Here is a 25,875-nt window from a genome sequence, read left to right on the forward strand (position 1 = left end):
TTATCATGATATGTAGATATCAGCGCTATGCATGTCCCAGATCTAATAATAAATAAATTTTATTACAACACCCAAATGAAAGATACTAGTTTTTATATAAATTCTGTTACTCAAAATTATATTTCCAGTGCAAATCATTTTCTTGCAGCGCAAGTTCATAATTAAATAATTATTTAGAAACAATTTTATTTAGAAATTATGTTGACAATATGCAAGAGGTAGCAGACACCTTAGCTTCAGTTGCATTTACTTATGTAAAAGTACTTCATTCTTAGGAAAATACTAATAATCATCTTTATTTTTAATATTTATATATAGTTATTTAAATGTACATGTGACACAAATAATAAAACAAAAATTTTTACATATACATAAATATTTTCAGGAATACAATCCTTGCCATTTGTGAAAAAATTACAAATTAAAAACAAAAAACAAAAAAAAAATACTTCTCTAAAACCCAGTAAATGTGGAAGTTGAAGAAGGGGAAGAGAGAAACATGGATGATAAACTATTTCCAGTTTCTTCTTCCCAAACCTCTAAAACATCATATGAACCATGGTTTTCAGAACAGCTTGTAAAACTCAAAAACTAGAATTGTCTTCACTGGTTTGAAATAATTCTACTAAAGACTGTATTGGTGAACTACAAATACTGTTTTCTTCCTTTGTAACAGGAAACTCTGTTTTGTTCTTTAAATGTAATTTGAAATTTTTTCTTCTGACTTCTTTTTTTGTTTCTTCCTAATATATTTTTTACTTTGCAGTGCAGCCTCCCTGAAGGTAAACTGTTTGTACTTTCGACATCCACTTGTTTGGGTTCTTCACCAGAAGGACTATAGGATACTATCTTGGCTTGACCTATTGATTGCTTTGGTGACTTGCTAATGACTCTAAGACTAGAATTATTAAGATGTGGGGAGCTAGTGCCTTTCTTCTTCTGAATAGGTATCTGGAAAAAGTATATTATCTAATTTTCATTTTAGTTGAGATACATTTTTGTCTTTCATCAAAATCAGAAACGTGCATAAATGCCTCTAGGATATATGGGCAGTATTCTGTTTTTAATTCTTCTAAGTCTTTTTCATTTCTAATTCCTTTATGGTCAGAAACTTCAGAAGTATATCCCTATATATCATTATCCAGAGGTAGTTATACCAAATTCAGCTTAATGTTCTCTTTTACTGGATTTATTATAAAAGACTTTTTACAGTCCAAATGCTCTCCTGACAGAGGTTCTCAAGCTACGGCCCACAGGCCACATGCGGCAGCTGAGGACGATAATTCCCCTCACCCAGGGATATGAAGTTTCTTTATTTAAAGGCCCACAAAACAAAATTTTTGTTTTTATTATAGTCCGGCCTCCAACAGTCTGAGGGATAGTGAATTGGCCCCCTATTTAAAAAGTTTGAGGACCCCTGCTCCAAGCTTGCTTGTTGGATTGTAAGGACATGGACTGCATGAAGCAAATGAATCTATAGTCTCTGAACTGAAGGCAACTTTCTGTGAAGAATCCTTGCTTTCTTGATATTGAAAATCCTGTTTTATCACCGGTTTGGTAGGATTTCCCTGAGGGTCATTTGGGGAAACACAATGCAATTCCAGTTCCTTTTCAGCTTCATTCCTTTTAAAAGTATTTCCAGTAATGGGGGCAAAAGATCCAATATTGCATTTTACTCTTCTGGATATGTTATTTTTGTATTCTACAAAATCATACACCAATTTGGATATGATATCATCAACAACTTGATACTGAGTACTTTGTGCAAAGTTTCTGTGTTGTTTACTTAGAAGATGGGCCTGGAGCAAGGCTTGTTGATTTTACTTTTGAAATATTTCTCATATATATCTCCTCTCCTCTGACACTGCTCCCACTCAACTAAAGGCCCTTATTACCTCACACCTTTACTATTATAATATCCAATTGGTTGATTGCTTTGCTTCCGCTCTCTCTCTACTTTAGTCCACTACAGGGATTCCTTAATTAAAAAACCTTAGTGACTCATAAAATTCTGTACTTGGTTTATAAAGCCCTCTATCACCTGGCCTTTTCCTATTTTTCCAGTCCTATTACAATTAAATACCCCTCCTACCCTGCCCCTAAACCACGAGCTCTTAAATCTAGTGAGGCTGGCCTTTGAGCTGCCCTTTACCCTGTCCTCCATTTCTGGAATTCTCTTCCTTCTTATTTCTGCATCCTAAAAATCTTACTTTTCCATTCCCTCTTAATTCTAGTGCCTTTACCTTGTGGACTATTTTTAAATTATCCTAAATATAATTTGCTTTTCCATAGTTGTTTGCATTTTGTCTCCTACAGTAAGTAGACCATGAGTTTCACGAGGACAGGAACTGTTTTATGCCTTTCTGAATGCTCAGCACTTAGTGCTGTACCTGACACATAGTAAGCATTTTAAAAAATGCTTGATGGTTGACTAAAGATGGTTTAAAAAGTAAAATATATTTTAAAACAATTGTTCACAATTATTTATGCAGCATTTTGAGGTTCTCAACAACAGTATTACCACAACAATTCTGCAAGATAAGCATTACAAATATTGTCATTCCCCTTTAACAGATGAGACAACTTGAACCCAGACATGTGAAATCACTTATAGATTCAAAGAATTTCAATCTAAATGGGACCTTAGAAGCTACTTAGTCCAAAATTTTCATTTTGCAGGTGAAGAAACAGATACACAGAGTAGTTCAAAGGTTTGCCTAAGGTCATATCAGTAGTGTTAGAAGCAATATTTTGAACTCTTCTTTTCAGATTTCAAATTCAGCTTTCTGCTTTGTGATTCCACAATCTAGCCTAGGATTGTTATAGTTGATGCTGATGATGAAGATGATGATGACAATAACAATGATGTTTCCATTTTGCATCTCATGACACTTAGGGACAGGACATTTTATTGAGAGGAAAAGGAAGTAGAGAAAGTTTAATTAATTTACTCAAATATAAACACTTTAAAAAGCAACAGATCTGTAACAAGAACTATAGTCTCATGTATGCTAGTCAAGAATTCTTTCTGCTAATCCATGCAGACACACAAAAGATACGGCTATCTTCGCAGAACCTAAGATGCTATCTAGTCCAAACCAAACCTCAAAAATGATTCTCTCTCAACAAATGGTCATACAGCTGCTTTTGCATGAAGACCTCCTATGAAGGAGAACCCACTGCTTCCTGCAGCTGCTCATTCCACTTTAGGAGAGCTCTAATTAGGAGGAAGTGCTTCCTTATAGTAAGCTTAAATCTGCTTCTTTACAACTTCAACTCATCATCCCCATCCTTCTGGGAACAGGAAGAAATAAAAGAAATAAAATCTTGCTTCTTTATAACAACCTTGCAAATACTTGAAGAAAGAAGAGAAGGAAACAAGCACTTATTAAATGCCAACCATGTGCCAGGCACTGTGCTTCTGCTTTCCAAATATTATCTCATTTGATTCTCCCAAAAGCCTTGTCTAAAATGAATTATTTGAGCTGACCATAATTCTTCAAAAGTATCAGAGAAGAGCCAAGTGGATATCACTAGTCCTGGACATTATATTTCTCTTAATGCAGTCTGTGATTGTTCTACCTTTCCTATTCTAGATTTTTCAAAAAAGAATTTCTCTATTCATTATCCCTGTTCCATATAATTTTCCAAGGTGCTGGCCAATTAAAAGGTATTTATATATTTATTCACCTGCCTGTCTGATTTTTTTTTTTTTTTTTTTTTTTTTTTGCTGAAAATAGTATGCATTGGTGATTTAGAATTGCAAGATTGGAAATTCAGCCCACTATTATCACTAATTCACTGGAAGCAAATCATAATCTCATTATCGGAGGTATACCTAACTTGGGATAAATGGGGTTTTGCCCCATTCTGAAGCTAGCATCCCCTCTAAACTATATATATGCTTCATCTACAGCCAAAGAGCGGATTGTGGGAACTGAGTGTGGACCACAACATAGCATTCTCACTCTTTCTGTTGTTGTTTGCTTGCATTTTGTTTTCTTTCCCAATTTTTTTCCCTTTTGATCCAATTTTTCTTGTACAGCAAGATAACTGTATAAATATCTATACATATCTTGGATATATTTTAACACATTTAACATGTATTGGACTACCTCCCATCTAGGGGAGGGAATGAGGGGAAGGAGAGAATAATTTGGAACAGAAGGCTTTGCAAGGGTCTATGTTGAAAAATTACCCATGCATATGCTTTGTAAACTAAAAGCTATAATAAAAATAATTTTTTCCCAGCTCTATGCCTTGTTTTATACTTCTCTATTGGTCTGCCCTGCCAGGAGGAACTACTATCTCCAGTCTGCCATGTCCCAGGGGCCTATCTCTATTGCATCCTTCCTAAAATTTATTCTTCTTCTAATTCCTATAGGTCCAAGGACCAGGCTCTCTGAGTGACAGGCTGTTTCCTTTCCCAATATGTTTGCACTCAAAATCAGACTGTCTTGAAGGCCTCCCCAACCCCCCATCAACCAACTGATTTTTCTTTAGGAACAAGACTCCATAGTTCCATCTTTGCTTATATCGTTCTCTCTATCAGTAAACTGAAATGTGTCTGCTGAAAAAGATAACTTGATGAATCACTCTGAGTGCTTTGAAAAGCAGATTACATAAACCTATCACTTTATCCCTGATCTTTTCTTCTAGCCCTGTGATTTTAGGAGTATTAGAAATAGTCCTTTTGAGAACTACTTGACCATTTACTCCTGGTCTTTCCAGAGGTAAGAAAATACTCTGAAAAATCATGAAGGCATTGAACAATATCAATACCTTTGCAAAAATTTCAAAGCTGAGTGGATGGTCATGGCGGGCTAAGGAGATGGAGAAAGAAAGGAAATTTATCAGTTAGTAAAGAGGGGAAATTAGAGCTTCAAAATTTAGTGTAACATTTTGTAAATTTTGTACCAGAATGGTCCTTAGGGGATATTTAATCCAATTCCTTCATTTTATAGATAAGGAAACCAAGTCCTGACTATGGAGATTCAGTCTTTCCCAGAGTCATTCAGATTGCTCAGTCTGACTACAGAGTCAGTGTTATTTCCCCTATACCACTTCCATTTACGGGCACCTAAGAGTATAGATTCAGAACTCAGATGGACCTGAGAGATTACATTGGCCAGTTGCCTCCTTTTCCATGGGTGGAGGATGGAAACAGAGATGGAAAGTGATTTATTTAAAATCACAAAAGTGTCAAATGTCAGCCCCAAGTTTTGAACCTCTGAGAGGAAAGACTTTGGAAATGCAATTGCATTCTGGAAATCCATTTTATTACCAAGGGGAAATGGCATCAAATGTGAAAGAAATATGCAGTAGACAAGCTTATTTCTGCTTTCACAGACTGCTGGGCCTGGAATTAGTAAAATCTGAGTTCAAATCCAGCCTCAGGCTGGGAAAATCATTTAACTTCTGTTTGCCTCAGTTTCCTCATCTGTAAAATAGAGTTAATATATAACAACTTTATCCCAGAGTTGTTGTTAGGATCAAAAGAGATAATATTTGTAAATAGCTTTTAAAAAACTTACAGTGCTATATAAATACTAATTTTTATTTTTCTGTTTACAGAGACTACTCACTTTAGAAAATACCTGAGCCTTGACTACAAAACATAATACTTGATCTGCCAAAACCCTAATTTAATGATTATTTGTGTTTTGTTCTTCCTCAAACGAAATTTTGTATGGTTATTTATATGGTGTTTTTGTGTTTGTTTGTTTGTTTTTGTTTTTTAGGATTGACCAGGTAAAACTTGAAGAAAATGCCAAAGAAGAGATTTTCAGGGAGAAAAATGTGCCCTTTCTGTAGACATTAGGTGTGTCAATGCAAAGTCCACCATCCACCACAAAGTACTATGAAAATTCTCTGCCTTTTTCAAAATAGACAAGAAGCTTGAATAACATGATAGAGCCCCCTTTCGGGAATGTTTTAAATGGCTACATCTTCCAATATCCTGTCTTCTTATCTATCTGCACTTGAGGAACTTTAGCTTTACAAGGAGGCAATTAACGTTGCTTCATAAAGCTGAGAGACAGAAAAGACTATTCCACTCTGTAATGTGGACCTCTCTGTCCGCTCTTCAGGGATATCTCAGCAGACAGCAGGGGTTAAGTCATTTCAAGAAAATGAGTGGCTTCCATATTACAACAGGAGCTGAACTGTTTCAGTAATTACCTTTTGCAGTCAGTGGCAACTTGGGAAAGAAAATGCACACCTCCCAAACAACCCTACAATTAGAAAATAAATCAGCTGCCAGCATGGAAATTGAATGCTAACTGGATCATGTTACTCACTTCCAGAAATGAAGCTTCAGACTTCTTCCCAGATGGCTGTTTGGGGCTAGCATAACATCCTTGGTAAGATAATAGAATCACTGGGACTGGAGCATGGAAAGGACCTCAGAAGCTATTGTGTTTAATTCCTCCCTTACTGAGAAATCCTTCTTATGATCTACACACACACACACACACACACACACACACACACACACACACACATTATCCGGATTTTGCTTGAAGTTCTCCAGAAAGAGTAAGGTACTACTCCTGAAGAAGTGTCTTGTTATATTTTAAAAAGAGATTTGATTGTTAGAAAGATTTTTTATGGTTGTTTATAATCAAATCTTTAGTAGGCTACTTTGCCATTTTCACTCAAATCTCTATAAATCTCAGTTTTCTCATGGGGATTGACCATTACACACTTTTTCAGCTCTAAATCTATGATGTACAAATAGAAATGGAATAAATGAAGTTACTAATGAGCTTAGTCAGGAATAGTGTTGAATAGGAAAAGTTTCTAGAAGGAGATGAATTTTAAGTTGTCTTAAACAAGGATAATGACACTTGTCCAGAAGTTTTAACTCTCTAGTACTATTATTCTAATTGCTGTTTTATTCAAACTAGTCTGAAGTACTATTTTCCAAATACAGTCTGTACTTTCCTGACTTTATGACTTTGTTTATATGGTTCCTCCAGTCTGATATACTTTTTTTTCTTTAATTTTCTATATAAATTATTCTCATCTTTCAAGACCCACTTTCATGGGGAAGTTTCCTGGAAGAATTTCTTGACCATCCTCAGACCAGGAGAAAAACTTCTAAACTTTTCTTGTACCTAATACATGTACCATATTTGGCTTACCTTAAACTGTAGAAAGCTAGATGGTACATTGGATAGAAGACAAGAAAGTCTTATGACTCAAATGAACTCAAATCCTGCCTGAGAAAGTTAACTGAATGATCCTGGCCAAGTCACTTGAATTCTCTCACCCTCAGTGTTGTTGTCTGATATAAAAGCATCTAATTTCTAAGATTGTTGTGAGGATCCGATAATACATTAAAAATTGATTTTGCAAACCTTGAAATGCTGTATAAAAGCTAGCATTTAGCTATTATTACATTTGTTAAATGATCACATCAATATTTTTTCTCCCTAAGTTGTAAGAATTAGTATAAGAAGGAAGGAGCTATTTATCTCTTTGTGTGCCTGACAGAACTTAGCACTGTGCTTGCATATAGTAGACCCCTCCTTAATTATACCTGGTGAATTGAGCAATATATCTGCTTTTTTATAGTTGATAGGAACAGAGTACTGTGGTATAATGGAAAGAGTTGTAAATAATATTATTTTACTATAGGCAAGTCATTCAACTTCTAGCTATCTGTTTCTTTATCTGTAAAATGAGGGTGTTGAATTACTTAATATTTAAGCTATTTTTAGTTCTAAATCTGATTTTATGGGCTTTGTCTACCATATATTTCTGCTATAAGATCTCTTCAAATACTTTAAAACAGCTCTTGCCTGCCCCATCTCCCTAAGAGAGATGTTTCCCTACAGAGAGAGTCTTTCTTTAGGGTAAACATTCCCAGAAAATTCAAATAACCCTTATATGGCATACTCTTAAGGCCCTTATTCATCACCATTTGACAACTGCTCTCCAGGCTATTAATGGATTTCCCCAAAATGGCTTCTAGGATAAAATAGAATACTTTAGGTATGTCTAACCAAAGTGGAGACAGGAAAACAAGACCTGCCATGGCAGTAGATAAAGGTATTCTCTCTTCCACTAAATTCTATCATATTTCTTCCACATGCTTGTGATTTCTTTTTTTAAAGCTTTTTTATTTTCAAAACATTTGCATGGATAATTTTTCAACATTGACCTTTGTATAGCCATGTGTTTCAGATTTTCCCTTCCTTCCCTCCATTCCTTACCCTAGATGACAAGCAACCCAATATATGTTACACATGTTAAAATATATGCTAAATCTCTTTGCAGATGATATGATGGTATACTTAGAGAATCCCAGAGATTCTACTAAAAAGCTATTAGAAATAATCCATAACTTTAGCAAGGTTGCAGGTTATAAAATAAATCCCCATAAATCCTCAGCATTTTTATACATCACCAACAAAATCCAACAGCAAGAGATACAAAGAGAAATTCCATTCAAAATAACTATCGACAGCATAAAATATTTGGGAATCTATCTACCAAAGGAAAGTCAGGAATTATATGAGCAAAATTACAAAAAACTTTCCATAAAAATAAAGTCAGACTTAAATAATTGGAACAATATTAAGTGCTCCTGGATAGGTCGAGGGAATATAATAAAGATGACAATACTTCCTAAACTAATCTATTTATTTAGTGCTATACCAATCAGACTTCCAAGAAAATATTTTAATGATCTAGAAAAAATAACAACAAAATTCACATGGAATAATAAAAGGTCAAGAATCTCAAAAGAATTAATGAAAAAAAAATCAAATGAAGGTGGCCTAGCTGTACCTGATCTAAAATTATACTATAAAGCAGCAGTCACCAAAACCATTTGATATTGGCTAAGAAATAGATTAGTTGATCAGTGGAACAGGTTAGGTTCACAAGACAGAATAGTCAACTATAGCAATCTAGTGTTTGACAAACCCAAAGATCATAACTTTTGCGATAAGAATTCATTATTTGACAAAAACTGCTGGGATAACTGGAAACTAATATGGCAGAAGTTAGGCATGGACCCACACTTAACACCGTATACCAAGATAAGATCAAAATGGGTCCATGATTTAGACATAAAGAACGAGATTATAAACAAATTGGAGGAACATAGGATAATTGGAGGAACATAGGATAGTTTATCTCTCAGACTTGTGGAGGAGGAAGAAATTTGTGACCAAAGACGAACCAAAATAGAAAATTTTGATTACATCAAATTAAAAAGCTTCTGTACAAACAAAACTAATGCAAACAAGATTAGAAGGGAAGCGACAAACTGGGAAAACATCTTCACAGTTGAAGGTTCTGATAAAGGTCTCATTTCCAAAATATATAGAGAACTGACTCTAATTTATAAGAACCCAAACCATTCTCCAATTGACAAATGGTCAAAGGATATGAACAGACAATTTTCAGATGATGAAATTGAAATTATTACCACTCATATGAGTGTTCCAAATCATTATTAATCAGAGAAATGCAAATTAAGACAACTCTGAGATACCACTACACACCTGTCAGATTGGCTAAGATGACAGGAAAAAATAATGATGATTGTTGGAGGAGATGTGGGAAAACTGGGACACTGATACATTGTTGGTGGACTTGTGAACGAATCTAACCATTCTGGAGAACAATCTGGAATTATGCCCAAAAAGTTATCAAACTGTGCATACCCTTTGACATAGCAGTGCTACTATTGGGCTTATACCCCAAGGAGATACTAAAGAAGGGAAAGGGACTTGTATGTGCCAAAATGTTTGTGGCAGCCCTGTTTGTAGTGGCTAGAAACTGGAAAATGAACGGATGTCCATCAATTAGAGAATGGTTGGGTAAATTGTGGTATATGAATGTTATGGAATATTATTGCTCTGTAAGAAATGACCAGCAGGATGAATACAGAAAGGCTTGGAGAGAATTACATGAACTGATGCTAAGTGAAATGAGCAAAACCAAGAGATCATTATATATGTCAACAACAATATTGTATGAAGATGTATTCTGATGGAAGTGGATTTCTTTGACAAAGAGACCTAATTCAGTTTCAATTGATCAATGATGGACAGAAGCAGCTACACCCAAAGAAAAAACACTGGGAAATGAATGTAAACTGTTTGTACTTTTGTTTTTCTTCCCAGGTTATTTTTATCTTCTGAATCCAATTCTCCCTGTGCAACAAGAAAACTGTTCGGTTCTGCACACATACATTGTATCTAGGATATACTACAACATATTCAACATATATAGGGCTGCTTGTCATCTGGGGGGGGGTAAAGGGTGGGAGGGAAAAATCGGAACAGAAGTGAGTGCAAGGGATAATGTTGTAAAAAAATTACCCTGGCATGGGTTCTGTCAATAAAGTTATTATAATAAATATATATATATATATGCTAAATCTAATATGTATAAACATATTTATACAATTCTCTTGCTTCATAAGAAAAATCAGATCAAAAAGGAAAGAAAATGAGTAAGAAAACAAAATGCAAACAAACCACAGCAAAAAGAGTGAGAATGTTATGTTTTGATACATATTCCATTCCCACAGTTCTCTCTTTGGGTGTAGATGGTTCTCTTTATCACAAGATCATTGGAACTGGCATCAATTATCTCATTGCCAGAAAGAGTCACATCCAACAGGATTGATCATCATATAATATTGATGTTGCCATGTACAATGTTCTCCTGATTCTACTCACTTTACTTAGTATCAGGTCATGTAAGTCTCTCCAACCCTCTCTGAAATCATCCTGCTGGTCTTTCTTACAGTACAATAATATTCCATAACATTCATCTGCCATAATTTATTCAGCCATTCTCCAGCTGATGGGCATCCGTTCAGTTTCCAGTTTCTTGCCACCATGAAAAGGGCTGTTATAAACATTTTTGCACATGTGGGTCCCTTTCCCTCCTTTAAGATCTCTTTGGGATGCAAGTCCAGTAGTAACACTACTGGATAAAAGGGTATGCAAAGTTTGATAACTTTTTGAGCATAGTTCCAAATTGCTCTCCAGAATGGTTGGATCCATTCATAATTCAATCAACAATGCATTAGTGTCCCAGTTTTTCCACATCCCCTCCAATATCCATCATTATCTTTTCCTGTCATTTTAGCCAATCTGAGAGGTGTATAGTAGTATTTCAGAGTTGTCTTAATTTTCATTTATCTGATCAATAATGATTTAGAGCACCTTTTCATAAAATTAGAAATGGTTTTAATTTCTTCATTTGAAAATTGTCTGTTCATATCTTTTAATCATTTATCAATTGGAGAATGGCTTTAATTCTTATAAATTTGAGTCAATCCTCTATATATTGTAGAAAAGAGAACCCTTTATCAGAATCCTTGGAAGTAAATTTTTCCCTCAATTTACTGTTTCCCTTCTAATCTTGTCTGCATTGGTTTTGTTTGTATCAAAGCTTTCTAACTTGATAAAATTGAAATCATACATTTTGCATTCAGTAATTTACTCCAGTTCTTCTTTGACCACAAATTCCTTCTGCCTCCAAAGATCTGAGAGGTAAACTATCCTATGTTCTTCTAATTTGCTTATAATAATACTCTCAATGTCTAAATCATGAACCCATTTCGACCATATCTTACAATGTGGTGTTAGGTTTGGCTCAACTCATACTTGTGATTTCATCCTTAGTGGAAAACTGGACAATTTTAGGTTTTTTTCTGTATAATCCAGACTCCGGCATATATATCTCTAGTCTATTCTAGATTTATTTTTTCAGTGAAGTTTTATTAACAAGCACTCAGAGGAATGGAAAGTTAGACTGCATGACATTTCCCACCTTCCTCCCCATGCTACCTTTCTTCTGTAATGCCGGAGAAACTGAGGCAGGAGAGAAATTAGAGAGTTTTTAATATTTTATTAATTGGAGAGAATAACTGACTGGACAGGACTCTCGTCTCAAATTATCCAGTCAGACAGAGATAAAGATATACTGGGACCAAGGGATCCATTTTGGTCCCAGGGCTGGAGGAGACTGTCATCTCAAAGAATCCAGTGTCCAGCATCCAGCATCCAGCATCCAGCCTCCAGTGATGAATGGGAGAATCTCAAACCCTTAAATACCTTTTAGAAATAAAGAAGAGGGAAAGGGCGCAAAAACTTCTGTCAGGATAGGGGAGGCCATAAATCCTAAAAACCAGAGACAGGACATCTGAGTACACAGAAGTAAAGATGTCAGTGAGGTATCTTCGAATATTTTAGAGGGATATTGTAAATTCTTGAGGACAGAAAAGAGTCAGGAGGTCTACTCTCTTATTTATCTTGCTTGCATTAACAATTTATAACCTTAGAGCAAATAGTCCTCAGTCTTCATGGGCTAGAGGGGGAGTTTTACAGCTTAGGGGATTGAGACAGAACAGTTAAGGAAACTGAGACAAGGGAAACTAATGCAGGGAAACTGAGTCAGGACAGTTAAAGAGAACTTCTCTTATGTAGGAAAATACATCCAATGAGAAGAGACAAAACAAATTCATTCAGAGAGGGTATTGTGAGTATTATTCCATCTAATGGTAAGAACAAACTTGGCCTCTCAGGGGGTTCAATTCATTTTTCCACTGTAGTTATCCTTGTAGATCAAAAAAGTTTGTTCTATGTCCAAATTCCTAAGAAGATTTGGCAATAAAATCTGTTTTAAATTGAAAGCTAGTTGGCTCTGAAGTTTCACAAGAAATCAATTGCTTATACTGCAAAATATATAATTTCCTGGACATACACTATTCAGTAATATGATATAATAAGGAAGAACTTAAGAAGACCATAAGTAGAGGAGTCAGGTGCAAGTGTTCTGACTGCCCCTGGTAATCAAAAACAGAAGCATCAAATTGAGAATATTGGTATTGCATAATTTCTCCAGACATCAACTGAACATTATTACATGATAATTATAATGGGTATGGCAATGATGTAAGTTGAATAAGTCTGTGACTAATAAGACATATTTAAGAATATCTTTCCTTATTTCACTCTTATATGAGAAATAGTATGAAGAGAGTGGTGGGCTTGGCATTGGAAATCTGACATGCCTTTGAGTATATTATTTAACTTCTCTGTGGAGGTCATTGTGGAGAATGTGCATTTACATAATTCCTAGTACTTGCCAGATATTTTGCAAAGTGCTTTACAAATAGTATTTCATTAGATCCTCACAAAACCCTGAGAGGGAGATTCTGTTATTATCCCCATTTTACAATTGAAGAAACTTAGGCAAGCAGAGATAAATTGATTTGCCCAGTAAGTAAGTGAGATTGGATTTGAACTCAGGTGTTCTTGTCTCCAGGGCCAGCATTGTACCACCTTGATGCAAACAAGAAATTCTCTAAAAATTACCTCTTAAGTAAAACATGGATTTTATCTTTTCTTGTGAAAAGAGTTTTTCACATGGAGGAGATCACAGATTTTCAACACGAAAGGAAATGAGTAGCATCAGAAACTAGAGGAAACTACAAAAGAAAAAGTCAATTGGAGAAGAGTAGTACCATTCAGAAAAGAAAAGAAAACCTTAGGATTTTGCCCATGATCTTGTATAGGAAAGATGTCATAGAAAGGTTAAAGAATCTTAGCTATTCTGCCTTCCTTTTCTTGACAAGAAGGATGATGGATTGGGGGGCCAGGAGTTTTGGAAAAAAGAGAAAAACTCTCTTTCTTCTCACATTCAACCTGAAGAGTATAGTAGGCAAACATAAGATTTGTGAGGTGTCCCTCATGAAAGGAACCCTCATATTCAGTTCTATGGTTTACTTACATCCTGAAGACAAATGGTTGTTCAATCAAGGATTTCTTTTTTGTTTTCCTAATTTGAAAAATAAAATTTCCCTGTATCAAAACTATCTGTTTTTTATAAGAAATTGTACTAGATGAGAAGGTCTAGTCTACAAGTGTCTTCTAGAGGCCATCCTGTGACCTTCTGATTTTGGTCTCATTCACCGTGGAGTCAGTTGCTTCATGCTGCAGAACTCTATATACACATTCTCCAAAGTTATCTGGGCAGCTGTTATTTCAGAAACAAATTCAATTTAATAAATATTTTAAAAGTACAATTATATGCAAGATACTATGATAGTCACTGAGAATATCAAGATAAAAATGGAAAAGTTCCTGCTTTTGGAAGGCCAGTCTCTCAGAAGAATCTGCCATCATCCAGATTAGTATAACATAGAATAGAAAGAAATTAGGACAATGTGACTCATAATAAAATTTTGTGAGGGGATGACCATTTTAAAGATTGGAAATGGGGGAAGATTGTGGAAAGTTTCATAGAGAAAAATGCCAGTTGAGCAGGAATTGGGTGGGTTGTTGGATCCTACTTAGCATGATACTTTTAAGTAAACCATTAATGTTTATTGCTATCATATTATTTGATTTCTTTTTCAGAATGATGGGAAATATCAAAATTAATCTTCTTTGGCTTCATTTGTGAGGCATAACTTTTCCCTCCCTATTTCTCAAAACAAGGTAGACTCTGCTTACACAATGAAGAAAGTCAGGGAAAATTAACTCTCAGTATAGGAAGAACTTCCAACAACACAGATTAAAATTTGTTTGTGACACAACAGATTAAATCCTGGGGAGAACTCTGAGACTCCTCCAGGTAAAGAGACTTGCCTTGAATGACACAATGAGTAATTGTCAAAAATGGGATTTGAATGCTACAATGGAATAAGAAAGACAAATACTTCAATGAGATAAACACTGGACAACGAAAGAGGACTTATGCAGAAGGTAAATATTGGCAAAGTGGGGAGAAGAGAACTGAGTGATAAAAAGCAAACATTGCAGCAGGACTGTTTAAATAGGACAAAAACCTCTTTAGGAAGGATTCCAATTTCCATCATTGCAGGCCTCTACTTAAAATGAAGTTGTAAGCACCTGGGTAGTGAGTGCTTAAAAGGCAATTGCTGTGGTAAGAAGGGTATCCACCACACTACCAAACGGGAGGAAAAAATGATGATGAGACAACTTTCTACAATGACCCAGTGTACATCTTGTCAAAATAGAAAAGGTAGGTCAGTTATATAAGCAATCCATTTATACCTGGAGCATCACCAAGGAAAGAGCTGGCATCCTTACATTCAGATGAAAGCCACTGGAGAGAAAAAAAGGCCTTGCAGAGCAAAGGACCCCCATTCTTTGTGGAATGGATTTATAAAGAGATGTATAATCAAGTGTTCCCACTGCGAATATGAATGCAAAGTATCTGGGGTTATTTTTATGTTCCATGCAATGGCAATTAAAGGTCCAAAGGAAAAACACCACATGGTTCCAATGACTACTTAAATAGAATAGAACATGCTGGACTGAAAAGCCAGCTCCTACCATTCTACAGCAGGATAATCCTGCAGCTCATATGAGGAGTATTAAAATCTTTGGAGCAGCTCCCCTTGCTGCCTGAGGTCCTGTTTTCTTGCACCTTGTGAAAGCTGCTTTCTGCCTTTAAAAAGGAACTCTTTCAGAGGAATCACAGATGTCTCCAAATCTAGACAGAAAAGGAAATGAAGAGATTTGCAAAGGAGGGAAGGCAGTGGAGAAAAGGGAAAGCAGGAAGACAGCAGCATGGGCGGGTGCCTTGGTTTGAACGTATTCACACTTCCTGAAGGGGCTCCACCAAAGACTAACCCACTACAGGATCTGGCTTTTAACTTCATACTTACTGGTTTATAAAAGCAGAAGAAGAGGTGGAGAGAAAGGGAAGAAAGAGATGCAGAAATCCAGCTGAAGCTCAGATTCAATAGTGAGCAAAAAATTAAATTAGTCTATTTTTGCTTAATTGCTTTTCATTGTGACAAGAAAGAGCCCAGTTCTGGGATGAGGGTTTAATACATGCACACACACAATTGTATTGCACATATGTGCACCCAAACACAAACATATGTGTATGCATACACACTGAAATATATTTGTGGACACATGTGTATTACAATTCTACCCATGAGAGATTCTTATTTATGAGTGCCCCCAAATCCACAAAGTCAGTGAACTAAAACCAAAAAGAAGTTTATTCCCTCAATGATCCTTTCTTCCAAGGTTCCAAGGTAAATTCAAAGAGAGAAATACATATAGCTTAGTATAGGCTGCCTATAAAAGAGGAAGGTCTTGGTTCTTTATTGTCATAGAATGTACTCAAACTTGAAAATGGTATCACATAATTTAACAAATCAGAATTACTACCTTCTGTTCTTAATTTTATAGGAAGCAGAGCAAAAACACAAATAAAGTGGAGGTTCTGAACTTTCTGGATATATATATACTTTCTGAATTTATGTAAGCAGCTAAAGGTTGCCATTGTTGGCGTAAGGAGAAAGAAAAAAAATCAAGATATTCAGTAAAAAAAGTCTCAAAGATCTGATTCATACCTTGCCTCAAAGCCACACGTGGCAATAGACTTTGCAAGACAAAGAAGAGAAAATCGCAGGTCACTTCAGTTTAGGAAAGGTTATTTGATGCCATCCAGGAACCCATATTAGTTATTCTTTCTCCCAAAATATCAGATCTCAAGGGAAAGGTTTCTAATGCAAGCAGGGTGCTAATGACATATTCATTTGTAGAGTCTAAGTGTAAGAGGTTAGCACCTTTTCTCTCCAAACATATGCCACCTGAGCTTTTAAGTCCATTAAAAGTCCTTCCAGATGATTAGAAATAGAGAGGTGTCAAAGCTTCATTATCACAAGCAAATATTTGGCTGCATGAAGTAACAGTGCCCTTTTGACTCCAACAAAAATAATCCTGGAGTCAGGAGGGACAACTATTTCCCTGAAGGGTTGAGATGGCTGGAGAATTGGGTCATATATGTGTGGGGATTAAGCCCACTAAACTAAAGATAAAGGATAATTATTTTCACTTTCATATATAAGCACTGACATTTCTTATCATCTTGTGTGTTTCATATCTGGTGTTTTAAACAACTTGAGATCAAACTAACCCATTTTCTAGAGTCCTTTGCAAAGTCAAAATAAATGGTTTCAAGGATGAGATACTCTTGAGATACTTTTTCCCTCCAATGAGGATACTCTGTATAATGTATAATGATCTTCTGATTCTGCTCATTTCACTCAGCATCAGTGCATGTAAGTCTCCCCAGGCTTCTCTGAAATCCTCCTGCTGGTCATTTCTTACAGAACAATAATATTCCATAATATTCATATACCATAATTTATTCAGCCATTCTCCAATTGATGAGTATCTACTCAGTTTCCAGTTTTTTGCCACTATAAAAAGGGCTGCCACAAACTTTTTTCACATGTGGGTCCCTTTCCCTTCTTTAAACTCTCTTTGGGATATAAGCCCAGTAGAAGGATCAAAAGGTGTACACAGTTTGATAACTTTTTGGTGACTCTTAATTCTTAATTCTCATAATTCTTAATTATGCTGATCCAGAGTTCTTTCAATATTTTTGCCATTTCAGTCACTTTTCACTCATCCCTACCTCCATAATCTCATTTGGGGTTTTCTTGGCAAAGATACTGGAGTGGTTTGCCATCTCCTTCTTGAGTTCATTTTACAGATGAAGAACTGAGGCAAATAGGATTAAGTCACTTGCCCAGCATCACACAACTAGTAATTATCTGAGGTCAGATTTGAACTCAAGAAGATGAAGAGGAATCTTCCTGACTCAAGACCTGGCATTCTATATCCTATGGTACCACCTAGCTGTCCCATTTTCAATATTCCATGCAGAGTAATAAAATGCTCATATGTATATATATATATATATATATATATATATATATATACACACACACACACACACACACATACACATGTGTGTGTGGATGTCTTATAGATAGGCAGAGTAAATTGGTAACTTCCTCTCTAATAAGGCCCACTGGAAATCACCCTTTACCCTCAAAGAATTTTCCTAATATTGTGGCATTGTGGTTTGATATTACAATGATAAGATATTAATTTTTATGATTTCATATCTCCATTAGGAACTACTCCTTTAGGCAAGGCATTGTCTACTCTCAAGCTAAGGGATAATTAATAAAGTCACTAAACATAATTGTGAATTTGTCTTATTAGATGCTTTTCTTCTCTGTCTGGGATGGCTGGAGATCATTGGTATTAGGAAATAATGAAAAGAGAGGATACTTAATGGGGTGGCAGGGGCAAGGAGGAAGAAGGTGTAAGGTGCATAAGATCATTTAGGCAGCTTTTCTTTATTAAGTGCCTACTATATTGATAACATTTATTAAGTACCTACTGTGTGCTAGGCACTGTGCTAAGGAAGAATGGGGAGAAAAAAAACACTAAAAAACTTCGACTACTTCATCATTTTTGCTCACGAATAAAGAGGTACCTAGGAGGGAGAAGGTGGAAAAAAGTGTCCAATACAGTCCCACTGTGCTCTGCCAGGTGTGTCAGAAGGAGCATAAAAGAAGAAAATGGGAGGGAGTGAGAGCATCAAAGCTTGAAGGAGCCCAATAGGATGAAAGCTGCTGGTTGTCAATACTAAGAAACTAAGCTTAGAATGTCTAAGTGCCACTGTGCATGGCAGACTATATCCTGTGCTGGGTGGGTGGGAGGGTGTATGTGTGTGTCTGTGTGTGTGGGAAATCAGCCCTGCCTTGTCTGTTTTTGCCAGGATGAAGAATGCTGTGTGCCACAGATGTTCTCCATAGAAATATGTTAAACCTGAACTGACAGTGCTGGCAATCAAAGACATTGTAAGGCAGAGAATGCAAAATGCAAGAAATCCTCCACTTGCTAGCCCAGTCAATTTCATCTCTGATTACCAGACTCAGTCTCCCCTATGCTTCCCAGCCTTCTTGGTCTCCCTTAAGTTTTCCAGCCTTAAAGGGGAAATGACATTGTTATCTATCACAAGTGACTCAGTTTTTGAGAAGCAGAGGGTTTAGATTTCTGATAGCACAAAAGGGACCCAGCTGAGAAAATCAGGTGGTCCTGTAGATCGCAAGTATGAAGAAACCGAACACTTGTTTAGGAACAGAAAATCTCCTTTCATAAGGAGTTCACTTAATCTGTTCACAGAGAGCACTGTTCTATTAGTAAGAGGGATCTGGGTGTTACCTGGGATAGGCTGTGATTTATCTGTATGCCAGGGTTTTTGTTTCTTTTTGTCAAGCTGCTGTGATACCTTGGAAAGAATGCTGAATTGGAAGTCAAAATTTCTCACATCTAAGTCACTAAACTCCTGGGTATTCTCAAAAAAGTACCTTCATTTCCCTGAACCTAAATTTTCATACCTTCCAAATGATAATGTTGGACTGGATGATCTCTAGGGTCTCTTTTAGTTCTGACATTCTAGTTCACCTAACTTCTCTTAAAATCAGGGGTGTTCTGGAGCAGTTCAAAGCAGCTGCCAGAGAATGGATTATTAAAATCTTCACTATGAACATTTATACTTAGGAAATTGACTAACACTATAAATCAGGGATCGATTTATTATTTTGTTGATTGTCAGACTTAAGATATTGATGAAGAAAATATTAATAATGAAGATTAAACTTTAAAATGTGTTGTATATACTTTTTCTCTCCAAAAAGTTGGTTATTAATTATTTATCAGCACAGTTCTGCTTATACATATGTCATAAAGATTGGCAGGCAAATACCCAGATGGCTTTCACTTACAAGGGAGGATTGAAGAAGAATAAACTAAGAAAGTTCTAGGAAAGAGGGAATAATTAGGGCAGGCAAGGAGGAGTGTATTTTTGGAGGTTGGAGAATATGAAATCTGTATGGAAAAGAAGGAGGGAGGGAGGGAGGGAGAGAATTTGCAACTGAAAAAATCCATCACTTTTTCTACTGTATTAACCTGGACCTTATTTTTTTCTTATACTCTGAGTTACATAGACTATGTAAGTCTAGGGAAATATATGCTTCCTTTATTCCTGCTAATTTTCCTTTGCTTGGAGGTGGGGTAGGTAGGATTTGGGGAAAAGACAGTATTATTAATCTGAAATGTTGTATAGATCCCTAGAACACTCATCTTAAGATTGAGCTATTTAATTTTCTTTCTAGACACCCCAAATGCTTTCTCCTTGTTAGGGGTCTTAACAAGGATCATAATATGTTGAGAGCACTCCATAGGTTACCAGATCATAAATAAAGGTTTAGAAGGGACCTAAGAAGTCATATGGCCCAACTCCCTCATTTAACAGATGAGGAAATTCAGGAGAAAATAACTTTTCCAATTAACATAGTTAATTAATGACAGGTTTAAAATCTGAAGGCAAGTCTTTATATTTCAAAGTCAACACTCTTTCTTTTATAGTGTGCTTTCTTTGGGATAGGGATGAGTTGCTTGATCTTACCCAACTCCACTGCTTTCTCCTTCTAGGGGAGGAAACAGGGTAATACTATATGTCAGAAGAACCATGTAGGTCTCTAGAAGCAAAGACCTCTTGATGGGTAAAAAGATTATTGTCTTGAATATTTCAGGGCTCAATTGGAAGCCTTTGCATTCTATTTTTGGGTGGAGAGCCTAATCTATATAGGCTCAACTATATGGATTTTTTCATAGAAGCAGCTAATTGTCTTTTTTTTTTGGGGGGGGGGATGGATTCATAGACATAAGCAAAAAATATTCTCTATATAGAGAAAGGAAAAAAAGTACTGTCTCATAGACTGCAACAACAAACTTGTTATTAGAAAATGAACCAGATTTTATTATTCTCAAGAAAGACCTGGGGGGAAAGGGGCTTGAACTAAGGACTATGATTATTAAGGAAGCCCAGGAATGAGGTGACACAGTGGTTGGACTACCAGGGCTGAAGTCAGGAACATTTGAACTCAAATCTGGCTTCAGAGAGTTAGTTGGGTGATCTATGCTGAGTTACTTAATCTTGCTTATCTTAACTTCCTCATCTGTAAAATGAGCTGGAAAAATAAATGGCAAATCAGTCTGTGTGTGTATGTGTGTGTGTGTGTGTGTGTGTGTGTGTGTGTGTGTGTTTTGCCAGAAAACAAAGGGGATCATGAAGAGCTGGAGAAGACTGAGAAATAACTAAACAATCACAAAAAGACTGAACTCAGCATATGTTAACCTAGAGCTTCCATTCTGAATTGTATTACAATGTGAATCTACAAAGTAACTTTTCTTTTCTGTTTCTTTATTAATTGCTTTATTTTTCTGTATATACACATATATTTTAACTTTTTAAATACATATTTATCTATGAATCATGTTGGCAGAGAAAAATTATAACAAAAGGTAAAAATCACAAGGAAGCCGCTACATACATTTTTGCACATGTAGGTCCTTTTCCCTCCTCTGTGATTTCCTTGGGATACAGACTCAGTATCAGAATTGCTGGGTCAAAGGATAGGTACAGTTTTATAGCCCTTTGGGCATAGTTCTAAATTGCTCTCCAGAATGGTTGGATCATTTTACAATTCCACCAACAATAGTGAGTTAGAGCATTTTTTCAGATGACTATAGAATGGCTTGAATTTCATCATCTGAAATTATTCATACCCTTTGACAATTTATCAACTAGAGAATAACTTGTATTTCTATAAATTTGACACAGTTCTTTATATATTTTAGAAATGAAACATTTATCAGAAATTAGCTATAAAATTTTCCCCCAGCTTTGTACTTTCCTTTTAATCTTGTATGTGTTGATTTTGTTTGTGGGTAAACTTTTTAATGTAATGTAATCAAAGTTGTTCATTTTGCATTTCGTAATGTACCCTAATTCTTCTTGGTGATATATTCTTCCCTTTCCCAAAGATCTGGTAGATAAATTATCCCTTGTTCTCCTACTTCATGTATAGTGTCACCTTTTATGCCCAAATCATGTACCCATTTTGAACTTATTTTAGGATGGGGTGTGAGAAGTAAGTCTATGCTGAGTTTCTGATATATTATTTTCTAGTTTTCCCAGAAATTTTTGTGAAATAGTTGAGTTCTTATCCCAGAAACTGGATTTCGGGAGTTTATCAATTAAAAAAGTTACTGTAGTCATTGATTATTGTGTGTCTAATCTATTCCACTGATCCATCACTCTATTTCTAAGCTACTAGCATATTTTTGGTGTTTGCTGCTTTATTCTGGAGTTTTAGGTCTGCTACTTCTAGGCCACCATCCTTTGTATTTTTTTTCATTAATTCCCTGATATTCTTGACATTTTGTTCTCCTGGATGAATTTTGTTATTATTTTTCTAGCCCTTTAAATAATTTTTGGCAGTTTGATTAGTATATCGCTGAACAAATAGATCAATTTAAATAGAATTATCATTTTAAAATTAGCTCAGTCTACCCATGAGTAATGGAAAAGTGTTTTGTCATTGTATTCATATAGTTCCTGACTTTGTCTTGGCAGGTAAACACCCAAATATTTTACTTTGTCTACAATTAAATAGAATTTCTTTATCTCTTGCTGTTGGACTTTGTTAGTGATATATAGAAATGATAATGATTTGTGTCAATTTATTTTTGTATCCTGCAACTTTGCTAAAGCTGTTAATTGTTTCAAGTAGGTTTTTGGATGATTCTCTAGGATTCTTTAAGTATATGATAATATCATCTGCAAAAAGTGTAGGTTTTATCTCCTCATTGACTCAGTCACTTTTCTTGAGACAGAAAGGCATACTAAGATTGTATATTAAATCCTAGAAAGTGAAGGCAAAGTTACATAATATGGATGCTAGGAATATTTCTGAATATACATTTTGCTTAGGACCAGTTCCATCCTTTCCTTCCTGAGAAAGACATATGGTAAAAACTAAAATCAAAATTGCAAAATTATAAAGAACTTTACAAGTCAAACACAATGATTTTTATATCATTTGACTGTGGTATGCTACAGTGTATGCCCTCATTAGCATCATTACAGCCTATCTTTTGTCTACAGATAGGAGCCATATTAGCTCTTGATCATAAATATTTATAACATCATAACTAAACAAATATACTCTATTTTCCAATTGCACAGATGAAGAAACGGATTCAAACAGCCACTGAGTGATTTACCTAATTACTGTTTCATGCTAATTGTCTTGTTTTTAATTGGTCTACTTCTCAAATAATTTCAGGATTATTTGAATGGAGATTGTTAAAACCTATCTTGGATTCAGCCTGAAGAAAATAAATGTTTTAGTTTGGTCGTGCTATAAGAGAATGTGATGTCTGGATGATGACCTTGGTCATTAAACAAAATCTTTTTGAATTGGGGACAGAGCCAAGATGATGAAGATTGCCTGAGCTCTCTCCAGTTTCCCTCAGAATCAATACTAGATCAAGCCTCTGAACAGATTTTGGAGTGACAGAACCCACAAACATTCATACTGTAATAATTTTCCAGCTTAAGATAACACAGCCTTTTCAATGGAAACCATAGAGTTGAACATTCTTTTCTACATCTTCCTCCCAGATCAGAAATCATGAATGGAAATACCAGTAATAATTCACCAAACACTGATGGACACACACACACACACACACACACACACACACACACACACACACCACTTACTTATGCTTATGTGTTTTTGTTCAAGGGAACAAATGGAGAAGGGAAACTTGTTGAGGTGACTGATTTTGACAATTCACTCAGATGAAAGAGATCTTGTGACAATGCTGCCCTCCAGCAGTGAAACTTTATACATTCTTGATTAGTTTGATGATTCCAGCAGACCTGACAAGCTTAAATCTAAAGGAAAAAACCTCACTATCCACAGTTTACCCACTAAGTTGAAAGACAGCAAAGTGTATGAGCCTCTACATTTAAAGACATTAATATTTGAGCAACTTCATTTAATAAGGTTAAAGAAGCATTATCACAGAAAATCCCCAAATTCACTTTAAATTTTTAAAAATATGTTTTTTTATTCCCTTTGTTTTTAACATCATATTCATTTTGTATACGCCTTTGCCCTCATCTGCTTTCTCCTCTACCCTGACAGAAAAAAAACAGTTAAATAAACAAAAAATAAACAAAATAAAAAAAAAAAAACCTGACAGTTACCACATCCCTATACTACTTCAAATCTAGTTGAGAGAGGAACTATCCAGTTATTCAAATTAAAATGTAAATGTAATGTAAGACATCATTAATAGAATTATCTTTTTATTTCCCCTCTCTTCACCAAATTTATTTTTATCAAATGTGATTCAACCCAAAAGTTCTGGGGAAGAAAATAAGCTTTTGAAATAACTTTTGTTAATCATTTCCAAGGAAATAGTGTTTTACATTCAGTTCATGACAGTATTAAAGGAAGAGTTGGAAAGAAAGGTAAAAAATGTGTATGTGGCACTTGATGCAGCTTCTAAGTCCTCCTACAAAATACTAGCATGAGAATAGTCGATTCTTCATCGAATATGTCCTCACTTGTCTATCTAATGATGTTCAGTGATCCAGTACATACACTTGGGGTGTTTCATGTGCTCAGTGACAGTAGGAAATAATATGCACCACATTGGGCAGATTAATTGTGTTAGAGCCATCTATATTTTGGAACATTTGAATCCTCTCCAGTTATTAGCTTGATAAAGTCTGACCTAATTGAACACTGCGTACTGAAAGCAACATTTCTCCTTCAAACAGTATATTTTACTGTCTAGGGAACTGATTGTTCAAATGACAGATAATAATATATTAGATTCCTATAATTTATTTAACATTTTTAAAGTATTTTCACATAAATTAATTAATTCATCTGATACACACTAGCTGTTTTCTTTATTGTCATAGGTATTATGCTAATTTTTAAAAATTGCATATTTTTCTCTGTCAAATATTTTTCTGTGTCAAACATAGCTAGCAAGATAGAAACTATAATCTTAATGGGAAAGGACCTCAGAGGCCATCTAGTTATACTACTGCTGAAAAAAAATCCCTTCTACACCATGCATGATAATTAGTCCTGTAGCTTCTTCTTGAAAACAACCAGGGAGAGGGGAACCTTCTCTTTCCTGAGGCAAACTGCTCTACTTTCAACTAATTTATATAATTGTGAAATTTCTTTACACAATGTCTATCTCAATATCTTGACAGCATCCATCTACTGGTCTTAAATCCAGTTCTGCTTTTTGGGGGCCAAGCAGAATGAATCCAATTCCTAGTCTAAATGTTGGATCCTTCAAAAACCTGACACCATATATCTCATTTCTCTTTCATTCTTAAAGATATCACATACTATGTTTCTCTTGTTGTCACTTATCTTTTCTTCTTTATTAAAGCTATAAGAAACCATCTTAGGTCCAACTGGCCTCATCATTCATTTTATCAGTGACAAAACTGGATAAGACAAATAAGTTGTAAGTGACAGAGGTGGGATTTGAACTCAAATCTTCTTCCTTCAAAGCTTTCTGCAATGTTTTACCTCTTCTCTTCATTGTGACAATTAACTTTTTAAGCTCTTCTAATTTTTTTCTGCCATTTTGGATGCTCCCAAATAATTTTCTCTCCAAGACCATGAACCTTTGTAAATATAAGTTGCTCACTCATCTTTCATTTCATAATCTTTGTTGACTAGTCTTGAGAGTCCAAAATATCAAGATATTTTAATTCATTCTGAGGTATCTCCACCTTCCTGTCACTCTGTTCTTGGACAGATGTTGACTTCCCTAACCAAAAGGTCATGTTAGTCTTAACCATCATATGTCAGTCTACAAGACAGCTCTGCTTTGAGCACGTTCTATTTCCTGTAGTATTTAAAATAGTTTCTAATCCACATTTTCAAGTTTATCCATTTTTGTTTGTAGGTAATTTGGTTTTATGACATGTCTTTTTATTACCCGTTTTGGTGGGTTTTTCTCTCAGCTTGCTGACTGTTATCCTTTCTATCATTTTCCAATCTAGCCCTCCCCCCCACCATTATCTAGGGATATTTGACTTGGCAACTGCTTCTACAGGTTTTGCAGCTATCTACTTATCAGCCACTCGTAT

General features: G+C 35.4%; 1 pseudogene; it reads right to left on the bottom strand.

The window, feature by feature from the left end:
- Positions 1–453: 453 nt before the first annotated feature.
- LOC105749082 overlaps positions 454–25,875 on the bottom strand; it is a 65,123-nt pseudogene continuing 39,701 nt past the window's right edge.

This window comes from Sarcophilus harrisii, chromosome 2, assembly GCF_902635505.1.
Source record: "Sarcophilus harrisii chromosome 2, mSarHar1.11, whole genome shotgun sequence".
Lineage (NCBI taxonomy): Eukaryota > Metazoa > Chordata > Mammalia > Dasyuromorphia > Dasyuridae > Sarcophilus > Sarcophilus harrisii.